Source organism: Gopherus evgoodei, chromosome 1, assembly GCF_007399415.2.
Source record: "Gopherus evgoodei ecotype Sinaloan lineage chromosome 1, rGopEvg1_v1.p, whole genome shotgun sequence".
Classification (NCBI taxonomy): domain Eukaryota; kingdom Metazoa; phylum Chordata; order Testudines; family Testudinidae; genus Gopherus; species Gopherus evgoodei.
The window spans coordinates 268345502-268357832 of record NC_044322.1 but is presented as its reverse complement, the minus strand read 5'-3'; the positions used below and the strand labels follow the sequence as shown (position 1 = coordinate 268357832).

Genomic DNA, 12331 nt, shown 5'->3' with positions numbered 1-12331 from the left:
CTTGGGTGGCTAGCCCCTTCTACAGCTCATGCTGCTGTAGCTACACTGCTATTTTTAGCACATTAGCTGGATCAAAACTAATACGTGTATATCCGGAAATTACACCTCCAGCTCCAGTGTAGATTGGCTGAAGTTTGGGAGCAGACATCAGTACCCCTGCTCTACTTCCTGTGTGTGTGTGTGTGTGTAACAGTTCTGGGTGTAAGGGATATGGCCTGCCAATGCGTCAGCCAAAAGAGTCTCATGCTAGAGGTTTGCTTCATCTTTAAATGGGAGTGATTGTGACCTGCTGCTCTTGTGGATCCTGGGAGAAGGACTGGTTTTGGAAATGTATGTAAGGTCTTGGAAAAAATTTTAAGGGAGAAAGTAGTTAAGGACATAGAGGTCAATGGTAATTGGGACGAATTGCAACACGGATTTACTAAAGGTAGATCGTGCCAAACCAATCTGATCTCCTTCTTTGAGAAGGTGACGGATTACTTAGATAAAGGAAATGCGGTAGATATAATTTACCTAGATTTCAGTAAGGCGTTCGACACGGTTCCACATGGGGAACTGTTAGTTAAATTGGAAAAGATGGGGATGAATATGAAAGTTATAAGGTGGATAAGGAACTGGTTAAAGGAGAGACTCCAGCGGGTCGTATTGAAAGGTGAACTGTCAGGCTAGAAGGAGGTCACTAGTGGAGTCCCTCAAGGATCGGTTTTGGGACCGATCTTATTTAACCTTTTTATTACTGACCTTGGCACAAAGAGCGGGAATGTGCTAATGAAGTTTGCGGATGACACAAAGCTGGGGGGTGTTGCTAACACGGAGAAGGACAGGGATACTATTCAGGAAGATCTGAACCACCTTGTAAACTGGAGTAATAGAAATAGGATGAAATACAATAGTGAAAAGTGCAAGGTCATGCACTTAGGAATTAATAATAAGAATTTTGGATATACGTTGGGGGCGCATCAGTTGGAAGCGACGGAGGAGGAGAAGGACCTTGGGGTACTGGTTGATAGCAGGATGGCTATGAGTCGCCAATGTGATACGGCTGTTAAAAAAGCAAATGCGATTTTGGGATGCATCAGGCGGGGTATTTCCTGCAAGGATAAGGAGGTGTTAGTACCGTTATATAAGGCGTTGGTGAGACCCCATCTGGAATACTGTGTGCAGTTCTGGTGTCCCATGTTCAAGAAGGATGAATTCAAACTGGAACAGGTTCAGAGACGGGCTACAAGGATGATCCGAGGAATGGAAAAACTGCCTTATGAAAGGAGACTCAAAGAGCTTGGCTTGTTTAGCCTGGCCAAAAGAAGGCTGCGGGGGGATATGCTTGCTCTATATAAATATATCAGGGGGGTTAACGTTAGGGAGGGAGAGGAATTATTTAAGTTTAGTACTAATGTAGGCACGAGGACGAATGGGTATAAATTGGATATTAGGAAGTTTAGACTTGAAATTAGACGAAGGTTTCTAACCATTAGGGGAGTGAAGTTCTGGAACAGCCTTCCGAGGGAAGTAGTAGGGGCAAAAGACTTTTCTGGCTTTAAGACAAAGCTTGATAAGTATATGGAGGGGATGTTATGATAGGATCGTTAATTTGGGCAATTGATCTTGGATTACCACCAGATAGGTCTGCTCAATGGTCTGCGGGGAGATGTTAGATGGGATGGGAACTGAGTTACTGCAGAGAATTCCTTCTTGGGTGCTGGCTGGTGAGTCTTGCCCACATGCTCAGGGTTTAGCTGATTGCCATATTTGGGGTCGGGAAGGAATTTTCCTCCAGGGCGGATTGGCAGGGGCCCTGGAGGTTTTTCGCCTTCCCCTGCAGCGTGGGGCACGGGTCACTTGCTGGTGGATTCTCTGCAGCTTGAGGTCTTCAAACCAATTTTGAGGATTTCAATAACTTGGTCCTTGGTTAGGGGTTGTTATAAAATTGGATGGGTAGGGTTCTGTGGCCTGCCTTGTGCAGGAGGTCAGACTAGATGATCATATTGGTCCCTTCTGACCTATGAGTCTATGAGATTGAAGAACATTTTCTTCCTTTATGCTGTATGTACCACTCTTCCTCTTATCTCCACCCCAAACTCCCAGATCCACTATTGCTTTAGTAGGATTATAGTTAAACTGAGGTGTTTAAAGGGTTTCAGCTGCTAAACTAGTGCTCAGGGCTCTTTATTGCACCAAGTATGTTAATTCAAAAATGGGTAACCAGTAACATTCTTTTCTCCCTGGCACAATGTGGAGGGAATTTTCTGTGACCCTTGTTCTTTGGGGATGGTCTCTCTCTTCCCACCCCCACAGAAGCCTTTGCCTCCCAGTGCATCCTACAGTCCCTCTTATGCTTTTGTCTCACACTGACTTCAGGGTTGGAAGGGACCTCAGGAGGTCATCTAGTCCAACCCACTGCTCAGAGCAGGACCAGTCCCCAGACAGATTTTTACCCCAGTTCCCTAAATGGCCCACTCAAGGATTGAACTCACAACCCTGGGTTTAGCAGGCCAATGCTCAAACCAGTGAGCTATTCTACCCTTTACCATGTATCCTTCAGTGGCAAAAACTAGGAATCCAGAGTTACCTATCTGATCTGACTCTGAGTCTGCTGTGCCATATCCATGCTGTAATTGGGCTCTGGTTTCTTGCTTGCTTCAGCAGCACATACAGTAAAATTGGAACGATACAGAGAAGATTAGCATGGCCCCAGCGCAAGGATGACATGCAAATTCGTGAAGCGTTTCCATATTTTGTGGTCATGGCTCTTTCTATTCCCTGTGCTGTATTTTCTCTGTTCAGTGTCTTTTGTGCATAGAACATTAGAATCTGTAGATCCATGGAGATTTGTACTGAGTCATTCCTTAATTTAGTGTATAAAGCTAGATTAATACAATGTTAAATTTGAGGTTTTAAATGCACAAGCCAGGAAATCTACAGTTAAGGTTCCAACGGCAATCACAACATTGTCCCTTGTGCATGCACATTACAGTATGATCTTTTCTTAAGTGATCCTGCAACACTGGACACTGCCACATTGTATTTGGTAAATAATGCAATGAAATAAAATACAAAGGAACTGCACTTTTCTCTAACTGTGAGTGCAGAGTAGAATCCAGCCCAGAACAGTACAGTAGCCAGAACACAATAGCTTGGGGGTTATAACTGCTGCCTCCTTTTAATGAGCCATCATCATACTCCACATTCAAATTAAATTTCCTGCTTGCTGATCTGTACTCTCTAGCTTGTAACGTGTCACAGGATATTTTAAATAAAGCCTTTGTAGGATGCAGTGCATTCTGGGCTGTAGAGATCCAGAGAGTGGGAAATTTAAAATCTAACATGATGACCTAATCTGTGGGAAACTGCTGGCTGTGGTGTGAGAAGCTGAGAAGGCAGGCTAACAGTGGAACTGCACAGTTATAGTAGTAAGAAACACTATTTATCTTAATAGTGTTACAGTGTGGTGTATGCAGTTCTACAAAGTCTGCTGTGAGGCACTGGCAGTGTAGGGCAGGCTAAACACGTAATGGTCAAACTCAGAAAGGATAATATTCTTTATAGAAGACTAACCAAGGATGAAGTCTGATGGGAGTCCGGCTGCTGCAGTCCACCGGAGGCTTGTGGTGAGGAAAGGAAAGAAGTGTTGGTGGCCCTGACATCCCAGCTTTTTCCTTGTGCACTCTTGAGCTGAAAATAAGCAAAGGTGTGAATTAAAACAGACTTAGTTTGGTCCGAGTCCGTGTCTGGACACTTATAATTTAGAATAAAAATGGCTAGGATCGATCTAGCTAAAGCTGCTTTGTGCTACTGACTGTAGCATTGTGGCTCAGATCCACCTGCTGTGTACCAGAACAGCATACTAGCGCTTATGTGTTGCTGCTGCCTTATTTGCCTGAATTTAAGCTTTCACTTGAAGTGTAAATAAGAGCTTGTCTGCACTTGAAAATTTAACAAAGTAGCTATTCTGGAATAGCTATTTTAGTATAAGCCGCAGTATGGACACTCATTCTGGAATAAGTGTGTCTACACAGGGATTATAATGAACTAACTATTCTGGAATAGCTGTTTGGTTAAATTTCCAAGTGTAGACAAGTCCCAAGTCTCTAGCTGTTATGGTTATTGTGGTATACTTGGCTCATATTTTTGAGGCGAACTAATGCAGTGATGTCTACCTGTATTTTTGATCTGAAAGGATATCTCTAAAAGCCATTAACTGCCCCATTCATCTCAGTGGGGGCTAACTGAGGTACCCAGGGATGTTTTGCCATTGAAAGTATTAACTACTGAACGGCTTGTCAAAGCATGTAAGAAAGGAAAGGGAAGATCATATTATGAAGAACTGCAAGTGACAGCTCATTTTTGAACCATGAACATGTCGGTTTGGAGACACCACCCTTTTTCCTACCCACCAATCAAGAGTGAGCTAAACCCAAGGAGCAGTACATCTGAGGCCTTCCCACACACTCTGGAGGGTCAAGCACAAAAAGCCCAGTGGGTATGTCCTTACCAATGGGAAGCCAAGCCCAAGGAGCACAGCAAAGTCCATGGGTTTCTTTGTACCCAAAAGAGCACAAAGTACATGCACAATCATGTTCTGAATGTCTGTACAATCTATTGTGAGCAGTCTCTTGTGTGGGTGTCGCTTAGTCTGTGGGCCGAGTTTGGAAGTGTGCGCCAATTTTTTTTTCTCAATCTGACCCATGTTTAGTTCAATCAAATTTTATTCCACAGTAAGTGTCCACACACAGGCTTGCGCCAAAACAGATTTTCGGAAATTGATGTAGTTAAACGAGAGCAAGTGTGTGTAGACAGACCAGCCCTTAGTTGCTTTTTAAATAGAAAAGCCTTACCCTCGCATTAGACATCAGAGGTATGGCCCTTAACCCTTTGTATACAATGAATCACGTGGTACAAATGTAGGGTCACTTTATGCTCAGGAGTGCTTTATAGAGTGCAGGATGTAGACTGAAGAGTTACGCAGGTGCTGCCTTGCTGAATATATGCTGGAATATAAAAGGTCAGAAGAAAGAGCAGCAACTCCAGCAAGCAGTTTGATCAATCTACCCTTCCTCCCATTCTCTGAGACGGTTGAAGCCATCAAAGACAGGAGGGACTAACGGAGCAGAGGTCCATGTTGTTGCTAGGCTCCTGATAGGAAAGCACTGGATTCATAGCTCTGATCTCTGAGAGATTATAGTGTCTCTAGATAATTTCCTCTGTTCTCCCAGCTGTGCACAGGGTGCATGCTGAGTGTTTGTGAGAGGACTGGCTTCACAGTGCATATTTCTTTCACCCAATCTCTGTGGAAATGAAGCCCTTCCCCAGATCTCTAATGACTATTTGCTTTGCAAGCAGGAGTGGTGTCTGCTAGCTTACCAAGTCATTTGTAATATTTCTTCCTTTGTCTCCTTTTTCTTTTTGATCTGTGTTTCATTTGCCCTGTCTTCACTGCAAGGGGAGCTTGCTCTAGAGTCTCTCTTTGGATTGCATAGAATCATTTTTCTTTTCCCTCCCCCTAGGTGTTCAGCTCATCAGCTTTAGCACCCTGGGGACTAGAAAACCAATTCTGCTGCCAACGCTGGGCCTTAGCAACATACTTCTGCTCATGCCATGTCTTTCTTTCATTTGTCCTCTTGCATGAGGTTGGTTAGTGCCAGTGCATAGTATGATCAGCACAGGTTCTTTTTCACAGGACGCAGTATATATAGTCACATAGCAAGTGGCCATCCATGCCTCTGAACTTTTTACATACTGTGCTAGGGGCTGGATCTCTGAAAACATTGAAAGGATGGTTGGAATTGCATGGGGCTTTGTTAAATATGTAAATGCTGATCTATAAAACACATTATAGTTCTATTTGTTTTCTTTGGGTAGTGAACTGAGGGCATAAGAAGTGTTTCTCAAAATAAACCAATTAAATGAGATCTTTGAAAATAAAGCATAGATCTGATATTTCTTAGACCTTGTCTTCTCTAATTTAAACCTTGTGTGTGGGGGTGTGTATAAATACTGTACAGAAAGCTACGTTAATAGAACTTTGTTGCAAAGTCAAGTGCCCCAATGTTAGGGAATTGCAGAATTGAACCTTAATTCTCCCATTTAGGCATATGCATTATGGTATGTTTTCCATAGGCCCACATTCTCATTCAGTGCACAGGATGGAAGGTGTTCAGTTTCTGAGCAGCTATTCAATATTTTGTTTTATCCTCATTGTTCATTAATTTCCTTATGGGATTTTCTATGGTGTTCCTTAATGTAGTATCTGAGTGCATCACAGTCATTTGATTTTTCACTACACCCTTGTGAAGTGCAGGGGGTGTTATTATTTCCATTACTTAGTATTGTGTAGCACTTAATATGTTCAAAGCACAGCTCTCATTGATTTCAGTTACAGCTCAGCACTTCTACAAATCAGACCCTAGGGTATCAGTTTGGGCACCCGGAAAAGAGGAACTACAGTCAATTATCACCTGTGAAAAGTTTGGTTAACGTGTCTTGTCCAATATCATAGAGAAACTGTGTCAGAGGCAGGGATAGAATCCAGTTCTCCAGGGCAGCATTCAACTGCCTTGACCATGAGAGCCTTCTTTCTCTTCCTGTAGTCCCATGCCTTATTCACTATCCACCTTCCAACTTCTGCAACAAATGAGGTAGGGGTTCTACAGGCAACAGCTTCCTTTGCTACACAGACCTGATCCATCTCCAGAGCAGGTCCATTCTGTCCATAGGTCCCAGCTCTTTGGGTACTCCAACCAGCAGGCCCCACCAATCAGCTCCTCGCCGTGTTCAGCAATGGGCAGGAGGCGCGGGGGGGGGGGGAGAAGGAGGAGAGGCAGGGCAGGAGGAGGCGGGGCACGCTCAGGGGAGGAGATAGAATGAGGTGGGAAGAGACAGGGTGGAGGCAGAGCAGGGGTAAGAAGAGATGGGGTGGAGTGGAGTACTGGGGGCTTGGGGTGGAGCGGGGATTGAGCATCCCCGAGGAGAAAGTCAGTGCCTGTGATCCTCTGTGCTAAATGAGACAAAGATCCTAGTTTTTTTTCCCATATGTGATCATATACTGTATCATAATACATGTGTACAAGGAGACTGAATTAAGGTTGCACAGGCAACCTTAATTCTGATATTTCCTGATTTTTGAGTCCTTGATATTGCAACCTCTCAGTAACTTTTTAACATATTTTTTGTACGTAAATTCCTAGGTGGTTGTTTTTTTTTAAAGCAAACAAACAAGTTCCATCCTGTAGCATCTTATTGGCACCCACATGGTTCATCAGCAGGGTTGGAATCTGTAAGCCCAGAGCACAGACCTCTGCCGCTTGAGCTACTCTGTCAGTTGACGTAACTGATAGCAGAACACGATTGTGACAAGCACTAGAAGGGGGATTAGACGTACGCTTTGCCAGATGATTTCCCAGGTATATGTTGACAATAAAGGAATGGTGAGACTTTAGGCTCCTTTCCAGGCTCAGGAGGCGAATGTGTCCTAGTGCAGGGATGCTCAACCCTTTTCTTTCTGAGGCCCTCCCAACATGCTATAAAAACTCTGCAGCCCACCTGTGCCACCACAACTGATTTTCTGCATATAAAAGCCTGAGCCGGCATTAGGGGATATCAAGGAGGCCAATTGCCTGGAGAGCCTCATGCCACAGGAGCCCCCACAAAGCTACATTGCTCAGGCTTTGGCTTCAACCTCGGGTAGCAGGGCTGAGGGCCCAGGCTTCAACCCTATGCGGCAGGGCTTCAGCTTTCTGCCCTGGGCCCCAGTGAGTCTAATGCTGGCCCTCTTAACGGCCCCCCTGAAACCTGCTCAAGGCCCCCCAGGGAGCCTCGGACCCCTGGTTGAAAACCACTGCCCTAGTGGTCACAGACTCTTGTGGCTGTACCTCCCAAACTTGACCCCTTCTGTCCCAGCCCTTTGTCCCCAGCCCTAGCTCTTCCTACTTCAGTTCCTTCTCCTTGACTGTCTGCCTAGTCCCAATCTCCCCTCATCAGACTTATTCCAGTGTCTTTTCCCAATCCTAGTCTCCCCCTCCGGGTTCGTTGTCAGAATCCCAATTTCCTCCTCACCACTCCATATCCTTGCTCAGTTAGTTTCAATTTACCCTTTCCCATCCTGTCTCCTAGTCCCATTCCCTCTCTTCTCCCCCACCATCCCGTACCCTTGGCACTTCAATTTCTTTTCAGCTCAGTCTATCTTCTCCCTGCCCCATTCCCCTCACATATTGGTTCCTAGTCCCAGCCTCCTTGTCCAGCCAATCTAAGTCTCCCCTTCTCTCCAACAACTTGTCTGATCTCTGCATGTGCCCCTGCCAGCTGTCTCCCAGTCCCCTCCATTTCCATCATCAGCTTCACCCAGCCCAGCAATCTTGTCCAGCCCGTTGCAGTCAGTTTCTCTTTCCCCCAGTATCCCACTGCAGTCTTAGTCTCACCAGACTTCTTGTCCCACATCTACTCCTTTCCCTAACCACTGTCTGACTTCTGTTCCCTCTGCATTCAAACCAGGCACTTTCCTTTTGTATGCTGCCAGGCTGCCCGCAGGGGATAGTTGAGAGTGCAGCTGAGCCAGGTTCCCTGCTTTCAGTTTGGGTGCGCAGTCCTATCCCAACCTAGAACAGCCATTACATGGAAAGTCCAGCTTTGCCCTTGTGGCACTGGGCTGGAGCATACCCAGCCATTCTATGTGGATGGCACGTGCACGGTCTGGTCAGCACTAGGAGCTGAGAGAGGCTGTAACATGCTCAGTGAGGACAATCATTGGAGGTTTTAGCTGGTAAGAAGTCTCTGCTGAGTGTGTGGGAACTGTGGCTTTTCAAAGGCTTATAACTTTGTCAAATTTGGGTGAATTTTCACAAGGATGACAAAAGGTATAGGCCCAAATAGTCTACCCACTGCCAAATTTCAGGGCCCTGCTCCAAAGCACGAGGGTGCTATTCCATTTCAAAGGAAAAGTAGCCGAATGTTTTTAACATGGGCAAAACACCATATTTTTCTCTAGGCTTTTCATCAGAAACGTGGAACAGTTTGGGCTGAAATTGTGTTGTAAACCAATTCCCCCCCCCCCACCAAAAAAAAGAAAAAGAAAAAAGGCAGCCTGAGGCACACACCTGACATGGAAAATTTCAGCCCAAACAATAGCTTGCTGAAGTTGTAACCAACTAACAACAAGGTGTTATAATGGGAAGTGTTGGGCATCCTTAATAATAGGTGATAGTACCAACCCGATTTATAAAATAATAATAAAAATATCCACAGCACATGCTCCTCTGGTGGGGAGAGGATGAGAGAACAAACATGTTACTGATGTTAGGCATGTTGTTTAATGCACTGCTGGAAGGCATGCAGATGCTATGGTGATGAACGCAGTGTAAGAACATATATAGAACAGAATATTAGGGAGTACTGTCTCTTAAGAGATAAGAAATGCCTAGTCTCATTTGAGCCTACATGTATGAAACCATGAAGGAGAAAGCTCTGTAATTCTGGGGGTTATGTTATGAGTCACATTACTCACCCAGTCAGTGTTCCTCTGTTCCCCTCCCCCATCGTGATCTTGTGCTATTTTCTGTAGATGTATTTGTTGAATCTCTTCTCTCTCCCCAGCTCCTTATTCCCTCAAGCAAAATGCAGGAACAAAAAACTATATTTTTCCAGTGTGCCATTGGCCAGGAAATGTACTGCTGTTAATAATTATTTCAGTAGCTGCTAGGAGTAGGGCCCCATCATACTGGGTGCTATGTAGTTAAACTTGATGTCCAAAATATGCAACAATGTGTTGATAAACATTGCCTGTTTTTGCTGGTTTTAAATGGCTTCTGCTTGTTCCTTTTTAAAAAATCACTTCCTGTTTCTGTTTTATTCCTGAAAGTGGCAAGAGAAGAATAGCTTTACAATAGTTGAGATGAGAGATTTGAACACTGGTTGGTTGGTGGCAAGCTGGTTATTTGGGCACAGTGATAGGAAGAGGTAGGAAAGAAATCTGCTAGCCAAGTTCAGGTGATAGCATTTCAATTCTAGGAGATTACTTTTGAATGATTTTGGCTGAAGGTCAATTTAGTAAATGTCATCGTGTCATCCTCCTGTTCAAAGTATGTGTAAAGCCACTTGGAAGAGAGAGGATGAGATGTTTCATATCATCATCATCATCATCTTGTGAAATCCCAAAGGGGCATAGCTGCCTTGGAGATCAAGCATCACCCAGATCGATCCCTAGCTAGGTCCGTAAAGCAGTCTGACTTGATGTTCAGTTTATGTCTGTCATTGATGAGCTTATCAGGCCACCAAAGCTTTCGGCGCCCATATGATCGCTGGCCATTCCTTGGTAAACGCAGAGTGGTTGCCATGCTGATGCTACTCATTTGTCATCTTTTCATTGAACTCAGGTTTTTTTATTTGTTGTTGTTGTTGTCTTGCGATCCCAGTGAAGGATCAGGGCCCCATTGTTTTCAGGGTGTTTGTACACCTTTTGCTCAGTTAGTTCACAACCTCTATGTCCAACTGGCTTCATTGCTGTTCTGGGATTCTCATAAAACAGCCGTGCCTGACATGTCTGTTTTGTTTTTTTTTTTGTTTTTTTAAATAATCTGCTACTGGCCAAGAGTTTATTTCTTACAACAATAACCCACATCTTTTTTCTTTGATATTCTGTGCCAGTCCAGACACATGGGTATAGTTCTTCCCAGCCGACAAATGGAGACAGAACTATGAGTCTTTTCTGGCTTTCAGACCTTGATTTTCTTTTTCCAACAAGTAGAGCACATCAATACCACTGCCATCAGTGAAGCCTTAACAAAGGTGAGAATACCCTAGGTTTCAGAGCCTAATAGGAGCTTTATCTACATATTGGTGTGAATCTGCCTTTTTTGAGCTCATGATCCTGTAGGTCAATTCATCAACTCTCTCAGTATAGCTTGGCTGATTTGTGCATTTAGAGTTCCAGGAAAGTGAAAGAGGACAGGAAGATGGAAGCTTTCTGAGGAGAACTGCTTCAAGGCTTTCTCTGTAAGCTTCACTCTATCAACTGATTCATTAGCAGCCATCAGTGGGCTGCAAAAACTGAGTAAATCTCCTGGGCCAGAGATGAGGTCAGACCTGTCAAGACTTTGCCCTACCTTGATTTGGGCTTATCTACATTGTGATGTCACATGGCTCTATGTCTTTGTCAGTCTCAACAGGATCATTCCTGTGGCCAGAGCAGTGATCCACTGACCACTCCTAGAAAGATAAGTTGTCAGCTCTCTTCTTTCACAGCACATTCCTAGTGGGGGAGGAGCTTGAAAAGTTTCAGTAGTTACTAGTGCATGTGAAGACTCAATGTTTCTCTCCTTAGAGGGCCCTACATGATTCCTAAAGTAAGGCTCTTAATCTGCCAGGAACAGACTCAGAGAAACCAAAGTTATTACCCAGAGCCCACAATCCCAGTTCAATAGGAGAGGTCATTTCAAATGAAGCAACGCAGTGTTCAAAGAAGGGGGAGGGGGCGGGACTAGGGCTCAGGGTGATCCCTCATATGCAGACCCAGTGCACAGAATGCCATTGTAGTCAGAAGAAATAAAGATTCTTCTTCGAGTGCGGTCCCTGTGGGTGCTCCACTTCAGGTGTTGGTATATCCCGACACCGTTGATCAGAGATTTACGGTATCAGTGGCCGCGCGTGCTCAGTAGGCGTCTTGCGGTGCTGTTGGTGCGACATTTAGCGTGTGCACAACCCGAGCCCTCCAGTTCCTTCTCAACTCTCCTTGGCTGAAGGTGGAGCTCTGGGGCAGTGTTCGTCACTCTTGCCTAAGGTTACCATATAGCAATGGTGGAAAAAATGGGACAGGGTAGGGGGCAAGAGGCATCTATATAAGAAAAAATCCCAAAAAACTGGACTGTCCCTTTAAAAATGGGACATATGGTCACCCTACTCTTGCCAGACCTTTAGAAATACGGTAAGTAGCTAGTTAGTCATTGTCACCATCATGTCACAGCCATCTACCTCGGCGGATGACTTCACGCAGTTCTAGGGACTGTTTAAGTGGGTTGCCCAAAGCCAGGACATCCCGTTAGAGGAAATGCAGACAAAGCAGCACAAGCTGGTACAAATTCTATAACCTTCATCTACTTCCAAAATCACTCTGCCCATAAGTGATGCAATTTTGGAACCAGCAGACAGTCTGGCAGACACCAACCTCAATTCCACCGACATGCTGAAGGACTTGCCTCCCAACTCCTTGATGGTCAATGCTAATCAATAGGGCAAACAACAACAGTTTAGACAGACCCCACAAAATAAGGAACACGAGGCTCAACCTCTTTGGACAAAAAGTTTACTCCTCGGTGACATTACAATTCTGAGTCGCCAGCTATTC

At 44.7% G+C, this 12331-nt stretch overlaps 1 protein-coding gene and 1 non-coding gene across 12 annotated transcripts in view; both read left to right on the top strand.

The window, feature by feature from the left end:
• RBFOX2 (RNA binding fox-1 homolog 2) overlaps window positions 1–12331 on the top strand; it is a 273394-nt gene that overhangs the window by 99000 nt on the left and 162063 nt on the right. The window lies entirely within an intron of this gene.
• On the top strand, window positions 2635–2737 carry LOC115644670. Its single transcript, XR_003998585.1, has one exon. It is a non-coding gene; the product is annotated as a U6 spliceosomal RNA (small nuclear RNA).